General features: G+C 46.7%; 1 protein-coding gene across 1 annotated transcript in view; it reads right to left on the bottom strand.

Moving 5' to 3' along the window:
* Positions 1-19,340, bottom strand: part of LOC147659136 (uncharacterized) — a 150,548-nt gene that overhangs the window by 87,516 nt on the left and 43,692 nt on the right. The window lies entirely within an intron of this gene.

Here is a 19,340-nt window from a genome sequence, read left to right as displayed (position 1 = left end):
GGGAATGGGGGTAGAAAAGGGGTTTGCTGGAATTTTAACAGAGGCAGGTGCACGAGGCCACAGGGGACATGTAAGTTCAGGCATGAGTGTGCAGGATGCGGACACCCTTCACACCCCGAGAGTTCGTGCAGGGCCAAGAATGGGGATTCCGGGGGTAGAGGAGGTGCCAAACAGGTTTAATATCGGCCAAGGGGTACCACTACCTACTCCCGTAGATATCATGGCAATGATCCCCTGGCTAAACGAATACCCTGATCATGTCTCCGCTGGGGTGTTACGGGACGGCTTCTCGTATGGTTTCCACATCCCGGCGGGGGATTTTCGGGGGGACTCACTGTGTAAGAATCAACTGTCTGTTCAGCAGCACCCGGTGGTGGTAGGAAGCAAGATTGCGAAGGAAGTGGCCCGGGGCCGGGTCGCCGGCCCATATGGGCACCCGCCAGTGCCTAATTTCATTTGTTCACCGTTGGGGGTAGTCCCCAAGAAGGACCCAGGTGAGTTTAGGTTAATTCATAACTTGTCGGCTCCTAGGGGTCTTTCGGTAAACGATGCGATTGATCCAGGAGTCTGTTCGGTGCGGTACGCATCCTTTGATGAGGCCGTCGCTATGTTGAATCGCCTGGGGCCCGGAGCGCTGATGGCTAAATCAGATATTGAATCAGCATTCCGGTTGCTCCCGGTACACCCACAGGATCAGCGTCTGTTAGGTTTTGTGTTTCAAGGACGCTATTACATGGATAGATGTATGCCAATGGGTTGCTCCATCTCTTGTGCTTATTTTGAGAAATTCAGCTGTTTTCTGCAATGGGCGTTCACCAGAGCTACGGGCTACACACAGGTGATGCACTACCTAGATGATTTTTTGTTCTTGGGGCCAGCCGGTGACACGGAATGTGCGCAGGCTTTACTAGGATTTTGCAATCTCATGAAACGATTCGGCGTGCCATTGGCACCGGAAAAAACGGTGGGGCCATCTACTTCACTCGAGTTTCTTGGAATTGAGCTCGATTCAGTGGAGGGATGCTTCCGTTTGCCCAGGGACAAAGTAATGAAATTTAGGGCCTCGCTAGAATTGTGCATTAGCAAGGAAAAGGTGACTCTCCATCAGTTGCGGCAAGCGGTGGGCCAGCTTAACTTTGCCCTCAGAGTGATACCAATGGCCCGCCCATTTTCCCGCTGTATTGAACAAGCCATGGTCGGTCTCAAAGAAGGACACCACCGCACGAGACTGTCTGCAGAGGTTCGCCAGGATATGCGCATATGGTTGGCATTTCTGGCGGATTTCAACGGTCGAGTGGTATGGAGCAAACCACCAGCATCCTCGGACGAGCTGGGTTTATGGACCGACTCGGCAGGCAGCGTGGGTTTTGGCGCCATCTTTGGTAATCGATGGTCGGCGCAAACATGGCCGACGTGGTGGCACACCAGTGGGTTAACAGTTAACATTGGGTTTCTTGAGTTGTTCCCCATTTTTGTGGCCCTGAAGACATGGCCGGACAAGTTCCGTGATCGCTCAGTGGTGTTTTGGTCCGATAACATGACCGTGGTTGAATGCATAAATAGCTAGGCAGCACGCTGCAAGTGGATTTTGAGATTACTAAAGGAAATTGTACTACAGTGCATGAGACTGAACGTTCACTTTAGGGCAAGGCACGTGCCGGGTGTACTGAATCAGGCGGCTGATGCACTCTCTCGTTCCCACATGCAGGCCTTCAGGGGTTATCTACCTTCCGCGGATCTAGTGGCGGCACCATTTCCCGAAGCTCTCTGGTCACTCGGTGCCCTGGATTACAGGACCTCGTGGGAGCCAGCTTAGCCCCCAGGACCTGGAAGGCATACGAAGGAGCGTTTCGTTCCTATTGTGCATTTTTAGGTCCAGCAGGAGGGGATAAGTGGGGGCAGGAGGAGTATGTACTGAAGTTTTTAGTAGCACTCCACAAGGCAGGCCGATCAGCAGCAACGGCCAGTAGGCACCGGGCCGCCATTGCCTTCATGGCGCAGGCGTATGGCATCAGGGACCCTACATCGTCCTTTTTGGTAAAGAGGGCACTGCGAGGGTGGCAACGCCTCGAGGGTCATAGAGTAGACGAGAGGCACCCGATTGGGTTAGAAAGATTGTCCCTGTTGATGGCGGTGCTCCCCGCGACATGTTCCTCCCAGCCCGAAGCTGTGCTATTTCGGGCCGCTATCGCATTAGCATTCCATGGGGCTATGCGGGTGAGCGAGCTGGTGGCAAGAAATAAGAGGGATGTGGGGGGAGGCCTGTGTCGTGAGCACCTCCAGATCAAGGGTGATTCAATGGTAATCACAATCGCCAGGTCTAAAACCGACCAGGGTGCGATGGGGGACAGTATTGTGGTCCAGCGCATGCGAGGGTCCCCCATGTGACCGGTGCAGTGCGTTGAGGAATATCTGGCGCAAAGGGCGGTAGCATGGGGGGGAAGCTTGCTGAGACACACTGACGCCACCCCACTGACAAGGTTTCAGTTTCAGCGGGTGTTAACTTTGGCAATCGCGGCAGCGGGCTTGGACCCGAGCGATTTTGGGACCCATTCCTTCAGGATAGGGGCTGCTACAGAAGCTACAGCCAGGGGTCAGAGTGTGGAAATGGTGAAACAATTGGGGCGATGGTCCTCCAACTGTTATAAAAGGTATGTGCGTTTGCACATGTTGTGAAGCTAATGTCATGCACTCACGCTTCTTGTCTTTTGTTTGGTTTACAGTTTCGCGAGCTTGCGAGGCGGGGCGGACTGTGCAGTCGACCCGACACCTGGGGACCAGCGGTCAAAGACCACCGGCTGAGTGAAAGAGTGGTGTGGGTCGTGGGCCACTCATACGTGAGGCGTGCTGCGGACGTATTCAAAGCAGGTGACATGATTCACGCAGCTGGGGAATACGGGTACAGGGTGACCTTCCACGGAAGGGGCGGGCTCTGTATTGACCAGTTTCAATGTTTTGTCGAGGGTCTGTTAGGGCGGACAAGGTCACCGCCGTCTATAATCATAGTGCATCTGGGAGGCAATGATTTGGTGGCGCTCGGTCGGCGAGTACTCCTCGAGCGGGTTCTATCCACTGTTAGCTGGTTGGCAAAGAGGATTCCGGGGTGCACAATAGCATGGTCACACATGATTCCAAGGAAGGTGTGGCGGGGGGCCCTCTCTGTGTCAGCTTTGAATCATTCAGTAAAGAAAGTCAATAACAAGTTGGGTAGATTGTTTTGTTCAGGACAGTTGCACTGTATTCCCCATGGATGTATTCGGGGGGATAACATGTATCTCGAAGACGGGGTCCATTTGTCTCGGGAGGGGAATGTCTTACTCATAGGAGACTTCATAGCTTGGTTAAGGGGTTTGTGTACTCATGAACTTTAGTAGGAGTGTGGGGGGTCCGGATAGCCGGTCAACTATCCGGCCTGTGGCGGTAAGGTCATGATCGGTGAGCAGTAATTTCAAGATCCCTAGAGGAGGGGCGCCACCCATTATGGATGGGAGCGCCCGGGGGGAGGCGGCCATTGGCCCCTCACACGGGGAGGCAGCACCCACTAAGTATGGGGTCGCCGAAGGGAAGGCGGTCATAGGCCCCTCCCAGGGGAGGAGGCGGCTCGATGCCCCTCCTAGGAATTTCCCGGGGCCAGGATATCCGCGACGGCGGATGTGATGAACAGTGTGGGGTGGGAGGGGGGTCCACGCTACCTTCTAGACACCTCACACGAGTCCTCGGACGACCATTAAGATGGCGTCGAGTTAAATAAGGGGCCCCCGCTAAGACAAGGGAAATTGGAAGTTGGCACAGAGGTACAGTCCTCTGTGCGGCCGCCCCTCACACGTGAGGGGGGAGTTCAGGTAGTAGGGATCTGACACCGGTTACGACCTTGCCGTTGGCCCGTAATGTTAGGATGTACAATTTTTATTTAGAAAGTATGCATTTGCAGGATGTTTAGACTCGGCTAGGAGAACCTTTGTATTAGAGATTTGTTAAGGTTAGCCAATAAACGTGACTGCATCGTAATGTATAAATGAAAAATTGTACATGATATGAAACCGTTATTTTAATGTTTTAATTTTGTTTCATATTTTAATAAATACGGCCGGGAGGGTAACTCCCTCCCGCCTTCCAAAAGTTCAGAACTGCATCCGTCTTCCCATCCTTGGGGATTGTGTTGGGAGGGGGTGAGAGGCATCCCGGCCATATGGAAAGGGGCGACCACTCTGTTCCCCCGAACGTATGGTAGGGGGCCCGGATCCCCCCGGGAAACCATTTTGGGTGGGGGGCGTGTCTTGGCTGGTATGCCCGAAGCGGCGTAGCCGGGGCGCGTCCGTTCCCGCCCAAGAAGGGTTGTCCTAGACACCTACACCGTTGGCCACGCCCCGTAGGCGTACCACAGGAGGGTACACGCCCTCCCGAAGAGGAATAAAAGGAGCAACAATCCAAAGAAGCATCCTCTTGTTTCTGTGCTTGGAAGCTGCACCCTCTCGTTGCACGTGAGCCCTAGACGGAACAAGGAGCAATTTTGACCCACCCACCAACCCCTTATGGCAATGATTAGGAGTGCAATGAAGTTTATTTCCTTTGATAATGTCTTTCTTCTCCAGGGTTTTTTCGTGTATAATAAAGATGTCAATGTTTGAATTGCAATAAAGTGATTTGCGTCATAACATGTTTTCTCACTCAGTTGAGCGGAGTATCACAGTCTAATCGGAAAATGTGTTGCATGTGTAGATAAAGGGATGAATATTTCAATGTTTAGTTTAACCGCTTTTCCGCTCTCTTCATTAGGTTCAAAAAACGTCGTATTTATTTTTTGGTCGGGCGGTAAGGTCATGATCGGTGAGCAGTAATTTCAAGATCCCTAGAGGAGGGGCGCCACCCATTATGGATGGGAGCGCCCGGGGGGAGGCGGCCATTGGCCCCTCACACGGGGAGGCGGCACCCACTAAGTATGGGGTCGCCGAAGGGAAGGCGGTCATAGGCCCCTCCCAGGGGAGGAGGCGGCTCGATGCCCCTCCTAGGAATTTCCCGGGGCCAGGATATCCGCTACGGCGGATGTGATGAACAGTGTGGGGTGGGAGGGGGGTCCACGCTACCTTCTAGACACCTCACACGAGTCCTCGGACGACCATTAAGATGGCGTCGAGTTAAATAAGGGGCCCCCGCTAAGACAAGGGAAATTGGAAGTTGGCACAGAGGTACAGTCCTCTGTGCGCCCGCCCCTCACACGTGAGGGGGGAGTTCTGGTAGTAGGGATCTGACACCGGTTACGACCTTACCGTTGGCCCGTAATGTTAGGATGTACAATTTTTATTTAGAAAGTATGCATTTGCAGGATGGTTAGAACCTTTGTATTAGAGATTTGTTAAGGTTAGCCAATAAACGTGACTGCATCGTAATGTATAAATGAAAAATTGTAAATGATATGAAACCGTTATTTTAATGTTTTAATTTTGTTTCATATTTTAATAAATACGGCCGGGAGGGTAACTGCCTCCCGCCTACCAAAAGTTCAGAACTGCATCCGTCTTCCCATCCTTGGGGATTGTGTTGGGAGGGGGTGAGAGGCATCCCGGCCATAATACAGATTCTCGGTTCTCAGAGATTATTAGTAAGCTGAGCACAAATTTCTCACAAAGTAGCAAAAAGCAGGGCCGTTTTCACAGACATCTTCAAAGTGCAGTAAAAAGCAGAGCAATGTGCACCGATTTCTCACAGTGCAAGGGGCACAGACTACTCATAGTGCAGTACAATGCATGGCCGCACGCACAGATCGCTCATAGTGCAAATAGCCGTGCAGCATGCACTGATTCCACACAGTGCAGTACGATGCAGTGCAGTGTGCACAGATTTCTCATAGTGGAGTAAGATGCAGTGCAGTGTGACAGGTTTCTTATAGTGCAGTAAGATGCTGGGCAGTGTGACAGGGTTCTCATAGCGCAGTAAGATGCAGTGCAGTGTGACAGGTTTCTCATAGTGCAGTAAGATGCAGTGCAGTGTGACAGGTTTCTTATAGTGCAGTAAGATGCAGGGCAGTGTGCACAGATTTCTCACAGTGGAGTATGATGCAGTGCAGTGTGACAGGTTTCTCATAGTGCAGTAAGATGCAGTGCAGTGTGACAGGTTTCTTATAGTGCAGTAAGATGTAGGGCAGTGTGCACAGATTTCTCATAGTGGAGTATGATGCAGTGCAGTGAGACAGGTTTCTCATAGTGCAGTAAGATGCAGTGCAGTGTGCACAGATTTCTCATAGTGGAGTATGATGCAGTGCAGTGTGACAGGTTTCTCATAGTGCAGTAAGATGCAGTGCAGTGTGACAGGTTTCTAATAGTGCAGTAAGATGCAGGGCAGTGTGCACATATTTCTCATAGTGGAGTATGATGCAGTGCAGTGTGACAGGTTTATCACAGTGCAGTAAGATGCAGTGCAGTGTGATAGGTTCCTTATAGTGCAGTAAGATGCAGGGCAGTGTGCACAGATTTCTCATAGTGCAGTAAGATGCAGTGCAGTGTGCATAAATTCACCCTTAAACACACATAATGACCACAAAAGTCCCCAGGGCCGGAAGGAAAGCCCCTTCACCCTCCCAGAGGTCCTCAGGTAGAAGAAGCCAGCTCAGTCCACCCCCTTGCAGTGATTTCTCATAGTGGGGTAAGACGAAGTGCAGTTACACCGATTCCTTATAGTGCAGCAAGGTGCAGTGCAGTGTGCACAGATTTCACACAGTGCAGTTAGATACAGTGCAGTTCACTGACATAGACTTGACATAGTGCAATAAGATACAGTGCACTGCACAGACTCCTCATAATGCAGTCAGATGCAGTGCAGTGTGCACAGATTTCTCACAGTGCAGTAAATAGCATTGCAGTACTACAAATTCCTCATAGTGCTGTAAGGTGCACTGTGGTGTGCACATATTCCTCATAGTGCAGTAAGAGGCGGTACGGCGTTCACAGGTTTCTCAGAGTGTACTACGTTACAGTTCAGTGAGAACAGATTTCTCAGAGGGGAATAAGACGCAGTACAGTGTGCACTGATTTCCCATAGAACACTAAACTGCAGTGCAGTGTGCATAGATTACTCATTGCAGTACAATGCAGTGCAGTGTGCACAGATTTCTCACAGTGCAGTGGCACAGACTTCTCATAGTGCTGTAAGATGCAGTACAGTGTGCACAGATTTCTCATAGTGGAGTATAATGCAGTGCAGTGAGACAGGTTTCTCGTAGTGCAGTAAGATGCAGTGCAGTGTGACAGGTTTCTTATAGTGAAGTAAGATGCAGGGCAGTGTGCACAGATATCTCATAGTGGAGTATGATGCAGTGCAGTGTGACAGATTTCTCATAGTGGAGTACGATGCAGTGCAGTGTGACAGGTTTCTCATAGTGCAGTAAGATGCAGTGTAGTGTGACAGGTTTCTTATAGTGCAGTAAGATGCAGGGCAGTGTGCACAGATTTATCATAGTGGAGTATGATGCAGTGCAGTGTGACAGGTTTCTCATAGTGCAGTAAGATGCAGTGCAGTGTGACAGGTTTCTTACAGTGTAGTAAGATGCAGGGCAGTGTGCACAGATTTCTCATAGTGGAGTATGATGCAGTGCAGTGTGACAGGTTTCTCATAGTGCAGTATGATGCAGTGCAGTGTGACAGGTTTCTCATAGTTCAGTAAGATGCAGTGCAGTGTGCATAAATTCACCCTTCAACACACGTAATGTGCCCAGGGCCAGAAGGAAAGCCCCTTCACCCTCCCAGAGGTCCTCAGGTAGAAGAAGCCAGCTCAGTGCACCCCATTCAGTGATTTCTCATAGTGGAGTAAGACGAAGTGCAGTGACACCGATTCCTTATAGTGCAGCAAGGTGCAGTGCAGTGTGCACAGATTTCACACAATGCAGTTAGATACAGTGCAGTGTTGTAAACGAATCTAGGACCTTAGTGTAATTTTCCCGATTCATGCTATACTTTACCCTATCCTTATATAGGCATAGAAATCATTACCATATTTGGCCTAAGCCTTACAGCCCAAATACAGCAAGGCTACTTCCACTAGGTTGCAAGAATTCACAAGGATTTCTTGGAAAAACCCGCCTTCAGCAGCTAGGAACATCCCCTTGCTTGAATATTAAGTTATCCAAGAAATCCTGGAGTTTTCTAGGAATTGAACCTTTGAGTGACGTTATTAAGTCTAATCATGCGTCAAATTCGGTACCTTCATGGTATAAATATGCCTACATTTGCCCAAACGAACACACAGTGGTTTTGGAGCAGATCGACTAACTACTTGCCCGACGCCCTGCAGCAGCAAGTGCCGAAAGAAGCCGACCCTCCAGCAGACACACTGAGAGACGCTGTTTCTTCTCTTGCCGAGAAATCCAGCTCCAGTGTTTCCACTTACCCTTGCGGGTATCTGGGAGATCGAGTCCTGAGAGAGCGATACAAGACCTCATTCATTCTAAACCAAGGTACGGAGCCGATTAGACCCTTAGAGAATTCTTGATTAGACTCTTGCAGATTCCAGGCAAAAAATACTAAACTTAAAATTACTCCTAAAAACGTATATCTTCCCTCGTGCTAGGCTTAGGTCAGGTACACCGGGGTAGGCGTATTTTAGAAGCACCAGTTGAGTACTTTCAGCCATTCTTTTATCACTGTATGTATTTTATATATTTTAGGCAACTTATGGCTTAAGAAACCATATCATGCTTTTACAGTACTACTTTATAATACTGTTCCTATTATATGCCCTGTACTTTATAACCAGCATTACTATTGTAGCAGTACATTTCTCAAACTTGAGATAGAAGACTGTTCAATAAATACCTTTTATTGAAAACGCCAGTCTCTCTAATTTCTCAGCAACTCGGGTGAAACGAAGCATGCACGATTGACTGAGTAAAATAGTTATCTACTGTTTCCGCGACTCTGAAGATTGATTTCTTATTCTTGGGAAAGAAAGTTGTCGTGTTATATGGTTGTCAGAGACTAATCCCTTCTTGTACTTTCGAGAAAGTTTCTAGTGACCTCTGAGCTAGCTGGCACACACAATTAAGTTTAGTATATTCGGTAGAGAACTAGTCGACCTCAGTCCTACGTCTAAGCTGCAGGATATATTATTCCAATGCGCAGAGCCTATTGGGAATATAGGAACTACACTACAGCAGTGCACTGACATAGACTTGTCATAGTGCAATAAGATGCAGTGCACTGCACAGACTCCTCATAATGCAGTCAGACGCAGTGCAGTGTGCACAGGTTTCTCACAGTGCAGTAAATAGCATTGCAGTACTCCGAATTCCTCATAGTGCTGTAAGGTGCACTGTGGTGTGCACAGATTCCTCATAGTGCAGTAAGAGGCGGAGAAGCGTTCACAGGTTTCACAGAGTGTACTACATTACAGTGCAGTGTGAACAGATTTCTCAGAGTGGAATAAGACGCAGCACAGTGTGCACATATTTCTCATAAAACACTAAACTGCAGTGCAGTGTGCATAGATTACTCATTGCAGTACAATGCAGTGCAGTGTGCACAGATTTCTCACAGTGCAGTGGCACAGACTTCTCATAGTGCTGTAAAATGCAGTACAGTGTGCACAATTTCCTCAGTGCTGTAGGATGCAGTGATGTGTGCACAGCTTTCTTATAGTAGTAAGATGCAGTGTGCACATATTTCTCAGTGTAGTAAGATGCAGTGCAGTGCGCATATAATCCTCACAGTACAGTAAGAAACAATGCAGTGTGCATAGATAATTCATAGTGCAGTAAGATGCAGTGCAGCATGTACAGACTGCTCATAGTGCAGTATATACAGTGCAGCGTGCAGAGATTTCTCACAGTGTTGTATGATGCAGGGAGGCGTGGACAGATTTCTCACATTACAGTAAGATGTAGTGTAGAGTGCAAAGATTCTTCACAGTGTTGTAAAGATGCAGTGCAGCAGCACATATTCCTCATGCAGTAAAATGCAGGGCAACATGCAGTGATTTCCATCGTGCAGTGAGATGCTGTGCAGAGATTACTCATAGTGCAGTCAGTTGCCTTGTGTCACTAGGAACCCTGTTATTTTTAACTATAACCAGGGACCGAAAAAGGGAAGAAAAGAAATGAAAGGGAAGGGAAGCAGAAGGAACATCATTTACGTATTGGCAAGGATTCCTTCAATGACTCCTTATACTGGATACATTGAAGGAATAGTGTATAGAGAGCCACATTTTCAATGATGTTGGGTAACAATAATTATGTTTAATACCTTGATTAATTACCTTCCACCCGATTTAGTCATCTCAGAGATAAAGAACTCCTTGCCAATACGTAAGTGTCTATGTATTTTAATTAAGAGTTTTAGCTGAGCTAAAAGTTCAGGAACTGACATTTTATCAATGTCTGGATGTGGTGTGTAGCTGGCTAGAACCGGCCACGTTGCTCCTGGTCTACCTAGTGGACCGAGCCTGGTGATGTGATCATTATGTTTTAGGGCGCCTTTAAACCAGAGCAGGTGCTCTTGGTATTTTAGTGGAATTTCAATCTCCTCGAACAGAGTGTATTCATCCGGAGGTTCCTCTATTTTGTAATAGTGGAAGTCTTTTGTCGTAGGGTGTGCTGCTGGAAAATGTATCCATGAATAGAATACCTCTGTCTGCCGATATTCATGTGCCTCTATCACGAATATGACTGTACCACCTCGTGCTGTCAGTCCATTTTCTATAAGTTTTAGAGTTATAGTTCTTCTTACATTGCCCGGAATGATTATAGCATCCGGGTCGGTTTCATGGAGACTTGTGTCTTCCTCTAAGAGTCGAGCTGCTATTCTTGCTCGCTCCCTTTCTTCGTCACTTTCTGCCATTTAACTGACTGAAAGTTTTCTGTTGCAGATCGAGTTTCAAGGAAACAAAGATTAGGTGCACAATATTTTGGAACACTGTATCTTTCAACGTTGATCAAACCAAAAACTAATACATAGGATTCTCATCCTATAGGTTCCGGCGGATATTAACCTTTCACCCACTCCAGACGTCTATTGGAGTTTTTACGGGGAAAGGGTTCTGTGTGAAAAAGCACAACTGAGTTACTCTAGTGTCTTGCGTTAGATTATCGCCTTACCAAAATTTGGGCGCCATGTAGTGTAGTTCCAATTTTTCCAATAGGCTCTGCGCATTGGAATAACATAAACAGCAGTGTAGACGTAGGACTAAGGTCATCTAGGTCTCTACTGACTATGTTAAACTTAATTTAGGTTTCCGCCAGCTAGCTCAGAGATCACTGGAAACTTTCTAGAATGAATAGGGAGGGACAAGCTCCCCTGGCTCAGACAAGGGATTCAGTTTCCGACAAACCATAAACATGACAACTTTGCTCCCTCAGAATAAGAGTGTATCTCTAGAGTTGTGTGAAAACAATAGACAGCTATTTCACTCAGTCAGCAGTGCATACTTAGTTTCACCAGAATGCAGAGAGATAGAAAGACGGGCGTTTTTCAATAAAAGGTGTTATTTATTGAGCAGTCCTCTTTCTCATGCAAGAGAAATGAATTGTCACAATTGCAATACTTAAAGTAAAGTAAAGTGCGTACAGTAAAAGTAGTATTATAAAATAATACTGTAAAAGCATTGATATGGTTTCTTAGCCATATGATACTTTAAAATGGATAAAATATATACAAACATAAATACATTGACTAACGTACTCAACTGGTGCTTCTAACTAAGCCTACCCCGGTGTACCTGACCTAAGCCTAATACGTGGGATGGGACGAGTAAGTAGCAGTTTTAAGTTAAGTTGGTTAAGATAATTTTGCCAAGAATCTGCATCAAGAATTCTCTTAAGGGTTTAGTCAGCTCCGTACCTTGGTAATAGAATGTGGGAGGTCTGGTATCTCTTTCCTCAGGATTCGATATTCCAGCAACCCGCAAGGGTAGGCTGGAAACACCGGAGCTGGATTTTCTCGGCTGGAGAAAAAGACAGGGTCTCTTTCAGTGCATCAAACAGGAGGGTCGGCTTTCGTGGGCACTCGAATCAGCTGGGCTCTCGGGCAAGTAGATGGCCGCTCTGCTCCAAACCACCGTGTGTTTGCTTAAGGCAACTGTTGGTATTTTATACCTGGAAGGTGCCGAGTTCGACGTAAGGTTGGACATAAGACGTCACTAAGAAGCTGGGTGAAAAATTTATTGTATTTAGTTAATTAAAACCTTTACAATATTGTAACATAAAACACATGAATTAAAAAGAGTGCAAAGTCTCAAATAGTTAAAAGGAAACTTTCTAAGAATCCATGTAATTGGAATGTTTGTGAGAGGGGGGTTCAGTGGATTAGTTCATTATACATTCACGCATCCGGCTTCAGAGCTTTAGTATTGTGTTTCTCAGTATTTTGTATTATCTGAAATGACTTTTGACAGAATCTTGCAGCTCTACAAGCTGTCTGCAATTGTTGGCTGTTCAGTGCTAGCATGACAGCCGAGCGGCATGATCTGATTTTAAAAAAAACGAATGAGTGAAGGAGAAAGTAGCGTCTCAGATTTTTCAGAGAGGGGCAGATGCAAAGTATGTGCAACAATTATTCTTCCTTTTGTCCACATAGTCTGCAGTCAGTGGTCGACCATGTTTGCTTCCATGCTGGTGTATGTTCTTTTAAGGTGGAGGTGCCCAGCCGTAGATTTAGAAGAGTCTTTTGGGCGGCCATGGATATATGGTTGACTAAGTAAGGTTGAGGCTCCATTTTCCCATACGTGGCCAACACCGTCCACCCGTGATTTTTGTTCGCTATTGCTGCTTTATCTAATAGCCATGATCTTTGCTTTGTGGCTCCGTTGGTCACTTTTTTAAAAGCCGCGAAGGTTTGTTTGTATTCCATGCCTTTTCCAGATTGAGTTCTGACAGGGCATTCGCGCATACTGTGTTCCAGTCATTTTTTGAATTTCTCTGGTGCTTCATCTCCGTCCAACACAAACCCATGAGCGTGTCTTCTTGAGCTGCTCTTAGTTTCCAACATATTTTTAAAATAGCCGCTTGTCTGACTTGGTGCGGATTTGTTAGGCCAAATTCCAGGCGGATCTGCGATTGGGATACGAACCTCGGGATGTGGAAAATATGTTTGAACAGCTCTGACTGTTGCGTGTTCAAGAAGTTTGCATCCTTACACCTGTACAATTCCGACCCGTAAGTTAGAGATGGTAGAAACTTGGCAGCTATTACCTTCAACAGGTGCGAGTTGGAGGGGCAATTCAATTTTGTTTTCAGTAGGTTTAGTGCAAAACGTAATTTGTTTGCCAGAGCCTTGACGTCACTAAGAACTAACAGTTCTTTCTGGACTTCAGGAGTTCTTGTTTGAATCATAACAAAAGCAGGGGGGTTTTCCCGGGCTGCTGGAGTCTTGGTTTGTTTAAAGAACGCGTTGTGCTTTCTAGGAGTTGATGGGAGTAGCCGTACTGTGCTTTGGATTGCATGGGCTATTACTGAATATGAATCTGATTCTTATGCCTTTATCAGGATATTATTGATTATAACCTCACAAGGGCATAAATCTGGAATATAGAATTAGGGTCCTAGATATGAACAAGACAATGAGACGGGCCCGCTCTCCATTTTTAACCTCAACCTCCGAGAGAAAAAACAAATCTCAACCATGCAGCAGTGCCACCCATCGCTGCCTTTAATGCAACTTCAACGAGACTCCTTGAAGTTCTTTCAGTCTCATCATGTCAGAACTGGAGCATTTTCAATATTATATACAAGGAAGCGTAGATGTTGCTTATTAATCTTATGCCACTAATAACCACTGACAAAGCCAATAGTCCTGGCTTGTTCTAGGTGTAATTTTACTTCTTGTAATATTTATCTGGAGGCAATGACCGTTTTTTTTCATCCCACTTAAAGCCCTGCTGTCGGTCAGTTTGTTGGCCGTTTTTTGACTAGCTGTTGACCTGCTTTATGGTCGGGTGAGCCGGTTTTTACTTTTGGTTTTTATGATATTAATGCAAACATTGCCTGCAGCAAACTCAAATCAGTGTAGTCCTTCCATACCTTACAAAAAACGTATACAGCATGTGCTTACAAGTTGAAAACTGCGCTAGTTTGCAAACATGGGACACTTTTCTAGCTAAGTAACTCCCTAATGGGGGCCCCTTTTAGTTTGGTGCAGAGGCCTATTTTCTGTCCCATTCTGATGCTGCATGTCAGGCAGGGCCACTGGAATTATGCGATTGTGCGGTGGCGGCGATTGCTGCATAATTATGCATTTGACACATTTTACCAACTAATCCATCAGCTGCTGCATAATCTACACATTTTAACAACAAAATTGTTTTATATCTCAAACAGTTAAAAAGTTACTAAAAATGCAGCAACACGTCTTGCCGCATGTCGAAAGGCCCTTTGAAAAGCTGGAATAGTCAACTTTCTGTTTCCCACTACTAAATGTGGGTATTAAATGGTTACTAATGAGGTGCAACCAGTGCCCAAACAGTGTTACCAAGTTTAAAAATAGCAAAAAAATGAAGTAAGAATATTTGGAAATGTGCCGGGTTATGCCGCATAATTTGCCTTTTTGTTGCCACATAATTTACTCACCCTGCCACATAATTTAACCCTTTCCTGCCACATAATTCCAGGGATCCTGCTGTTAGGGTAATCCATGGCAGTGATTTTGTTCCCATTTATATTTCTCATGCTTTACTGATTCTTGCACTCCCCAAGAGGGCTAGCTCTTTACAGCATGTGTGTTTGTGTATTTTATTTCACAGCATATTACTATTCCATTATGCACCCATTGTACTGAGTCACCTCCAGGTGTTTATAACAGGCTCCAGTTGAGGACTTTGGTGCTGAGGCTGTTGGTAGTACAGCATTCACACTGTGCCTGTCTGTGGGTCAAAAAGGTGTTCAGATTACATGACCATTCAAAATATGGCCTCTGTGCAGAGCATAAAGAGCAATGGTCCTGCATTCCAGTTGTGATGGCAAACTTGTGTTGACAAATGAAAAAATGATCTGCCAGCCAGCAATGGGGTACAAAAGGGGATGATTGGCGGAGCGTTTGAGCAAATCAAACACTCACCCCCAGTCAACTGATCTGGGTTTAATCCATCACTTTAGCTCACTGCGCCACCCCAGTTCAGACATGGCCATATGCAAATCAGTCTGACCCTGTGCCCCATGGGAACAGTCCAGCCCGAACTGCCAAATCCATGTCTTCCCTGTACCGGAAACAAGCATCCTGGGACCGGTTTCTGGCATTTCAGCCATCATCAGCCAGGCTAGCTTGAATCCAGTGGCAGAGTGAGCAAGGGACACACGTCTGAGCATACCCTGCCACACTTAGGGCGAACAAAGCGAAACAAAAGGGGGTGATGGACGGAGCGCTTGAGCAAATCAAACACTCACCCCCAGTCAACTGATCTGGGTTTAATCCATCACCATTCTTTAGCTCACTCCACCACCCCAGTTCAGACATGGCCATATGCAAATCAGTCTGACCTTGTGCCTCATGGGAACAGTCCAGCCCGAACTGCCAAACTTGTATTGGCAATTGAAAAATTTATCTGCCAGCCAGCAATGGGGGGCTGGGAATCATGCTCTGCTTGCTCACACGTGTGGTGACACAAAAAGCGTTACAGTCCATGGGGGGCACTTACATTACAGGCACTACGTACCCATGGTACAATATACTAGGGACATATGGGCTTGTTAACTTATTCCAATTGTGTGTAAACCAATATGAAATACACATTTTAAGGGTCAGAGCACTGGCCGTGAGGTCTGATTGGCAGGACTCAGTGCACCAGAATCAAACAGCCAGCAGCATCAGTCCAAAGGATTGGGTGATCATGCAAACACTCACAGCAGCACACCTAAACAACCGGCAAGCACCCATTTACATACTCTTCACGGAAGGCAGTGCCTAGTGTCCTGCCACCTACATCCCGCCACATCATAACCTCTGTGTGAGATTGCACACCCCTAAAGACCAAAGTCTTTTTACTCAGTCATGCCTGCCTAAACTGTTCCATAACCAGTTATCCATCCACACATCCACCCCAAACACTGTCCGACGCCCTTGGGCAAAGTTAGTGCTTTACAAGTTTTATATTCATTCATTCATTCATGGTATCTAGCTGTATGTTCTATTACCCCAACCACAAACCATCCCTTATCTGCGTCATCAGTTGGAAAATCTCAATAAGGTTTAATTCTGCCCGAATCCAAAACACCACAGCCCCAAACCTGGAGTCATGCCATAGTCCACAGCCACCAGAGTCCCATACCTAGCAAGGGAAGCGCGATGTTCCTTACTTCACATCCTTTCACCCCCTCCACCCCACAAATGGAACACATCCACACCTGACATCCATACCCCCCGGACACAGGAACCCCCACTTTATTAGTAGGTGTGCTGCTGAGAGAATCAGCATTTACTTTTTCATTTTTGACTGTATCTTTCTTTTATATAGCACGTCATTCCATCCTTTAGCTACTTGCACCCATTGAAATGCTATGTGTTTTTACCTATTTCAGATGAATTGATGGGTGGGTTGGCATAGTTAGGGCTCTAACATACGAATTACAACTGACACATCTGTCAAGGGTACATTTGGGGTTGATTCACAATAACAGCCTCACAGGTTTAACCTCTTGTTTTTTGGTTGGGATCACCTGCATCACATAGAGATTTGCTTGGCAGGGAGATGAAAAGGAGGCCATCCATAAGGTTACCATATTTTTAAAAGGTAAACCTGGATCACACAAAGTCTCAAGGATCGTTTGGTATTTTATCACTTTCACGTGTGTGATATCTATTTCTGAGACCAAGTCTGAGATTTTAATGATACAAAATGGAACATTGATTTCTTTAACTTTTTAGGTCTCGCCTAGCGAATGCAGCGCATGTGCTGCTTCGCCTTGGGGAGACTATTGTTGTGGGTTTGGTGCGCGAAGAGAGACAAACCATGTACACACCCGGCCTGCTCGGACAAGAGCTGTGCACGCGCACGGCGTGTCTTTGGCTGATGGCCCCCTGAGTTTCTCTGCAGCAGACTCTCCTATCTGGAACCAGGCAGGGCCCTCTCACCCCTACGGACTCCGGCCCACTGCCTGCTTTGTGACTTCTCACCACCAGCGGGGCTCTCAGGACCACTGCAGTATAGCTGCAGCTCACTCTGACGGGAGCAGGTAAAAGAGGCTCTGGAGTTCGGCTCCGAGTCTGTGCAGGGAGAGTCTTCGGCAGCCGGGGGTGGGCAGGCTGGATACAGCTCACCGAACCTGGGCTTGCATGAGTTATTTGGTATGTCCTTCCTTACAGCCATCTGTCTTATTTCTTTCCATTTAAACCTCCCTGTCCTTTCCACTACTCCTCCTGTTTCCACTCCTGCTCTGAAAGGGTCGTACAAAATATATCTCTCAATAAGCCCCCTTCTGCGCCTCTGTTCCGCTTCTTTTTTTCACGTTGCTTATTCCTCTTTAGTGAATGTTTAGTCCCCCAACCCCTTCACACCTGTAATTCTCTCATTAACTCTGAGCACTCGCAACGCCTTCTCCCGCCCTCTCGCGCCTTCCACACTCCCTTCCCTTTCTCTCTGCTTCCAACTTCTCCTGTAAAGAGCACACGCGTCCCTTTCCCCATGAGCAACCCACTCTGTGTTTCTCTGTTGTGATTCTGGCATTTGTAGTTCTGAATTTATAATGAGCGTACTAAATGTGAAGAAAACAGAACTGACAGTCAATAATGTGGGATTTTGACTAGTGGACATGTAGTGCCAAACTTCACTCACAGCAGAGGCACAGCTAGTTTATCAGCAATGCAAGCGTGTTTCACATGCACAGGGCACTTAGCGCATGGGCAGCAAGTAGGCAATATTTCCGACGCAGGGGCCCCCACATGGTCCATGTCCATGGGGGACGGGTGGACCACACTCCCCAGTACTACAGCTCAGCAGGCAGGTTTCTTCAGGGCTCTGGCAGTGGCACAGACTGCCCCCCTCGATGTTGGCCCCAGCACGTGCTGGATGGTCAGCCAGGGTGGTCCTCACTCCACTGGGGGCCACAGCTCCCCCCTACTTCTTCCCCAAACCGCACTGTGCAACAGCCTGTGGCAGCGATCACCAAGGCAGGGGAGCCAGTATCTTCTCACCATCACCGCCACCAATGAGGCACAGGCCATCCCCACTGAAAGCCACTTCAAATGGTGGCCATCAGGCGTCCAGACAAACTCCGCTGTCGCCCTGAAGTGTCTTATGCTGATTAAAGGATGTGAACAGCAGCATTAGGTAGGATTACAGGATCTGGCCAGCCGGGGGGTTAAGAGCTGTCAGGCATGTTGACTGGCTGCGCCCCCATGTCTTCACCTTTTTACTTTTTATTCAAGCATGTCATCATTCAGAGGACTAGAACAAGCAAAGGCAAAGCAAATAGTTCTAGCTTAAAATTCAAAATGCAAGCAAGGTCTATTGCCTTTGCCATAGCTTTAGATTGAATTAGGGTCCAGTGTTCACTTGCCCCTTGACACAAGGGAAAGGTTGATGCTCTGATGTTCTGGGACAGCAGTCAAATTGAAGGACTGTTGTGAGCACTGTGGCAGTTTTCATTTAGGCAGTTTACTTTCATGCAGTTAGCCTTTCCTCTATCTCTATTAGAGAGTGAAGTTCCTCAAGCACATGCAAAATAAAAGCTGATCTCATCATGGCCAGCAACCTGTAGTCTGACATATTTCTGTTCAGGTTAATGTGTGTAGCCATTTGAAGATGGCCCCTTACATAGTAAGCTTCTAGTTTACAAATATTGAGGCTCAATGTCACCATTTGGATGGTGCTGATGCATTTACATCATGTTTAGTTTAGTTTTAGAAAAGATTTACTGTCTAGTGATTAGGAGAGGTTTTCGTGCTAGAATTATCGCCAGACCAGATTCACACCAGATTGCCAAATCGACCAATTGGGAACTGATTACAGATACTGTGCAGAAAGTGTCCTTCACCGAGAGCACACATCCTGCTTCTGCAGCAGAGCTCTGAATCTGCAGGCAGCTGTTCAAAGCATATTTACCGTGTGATCCATCCTAAGAAACCTGTATGGCAGGTTTGCTATTTCATGCTTTGGATGAGGTTTAGCATAGTCCAAGAAATAGCTTTAGTGTGTTAGGATGTCAGAAACTCTACAACAATGTTAGAAATATTTACCTTGTTTTTCCTGAGCGTTACATGGTTAAGCACGAGACTAAAGGTTTTTAAATAAACATTTTAAACCACATCTCATTTCTTAGGTTGAGTGTCGTATTCATAAACAAAAGACTGTTTGGATTGCCACTGTATCTCTGAGCTAATCTAATAAGCATTTGCAATGCAATAGGTCTCGCATTTGCAAGAGTTTGAGCT

This window comes from Lissotriton vulgaris, unplaced genomic scaffold, assembly GCF_964263255.1.
Source record: "Lissotriton vulgaris unplaced genomic scaffold, aLisVul1.2 SCAFFOLD_1461, whole genome shotgun sequence".
Lineage (NCBI taxonomy): Eukaryota > Metazoa > Chordata > Amphibia > Caudata > Salamandridae > Lissotriton > Lissotriton vulgaris.
Note: the sequence above shows the minus strand (reverse complement) of the source record. Positions and strands in the feature narration are given on the sequence as shown.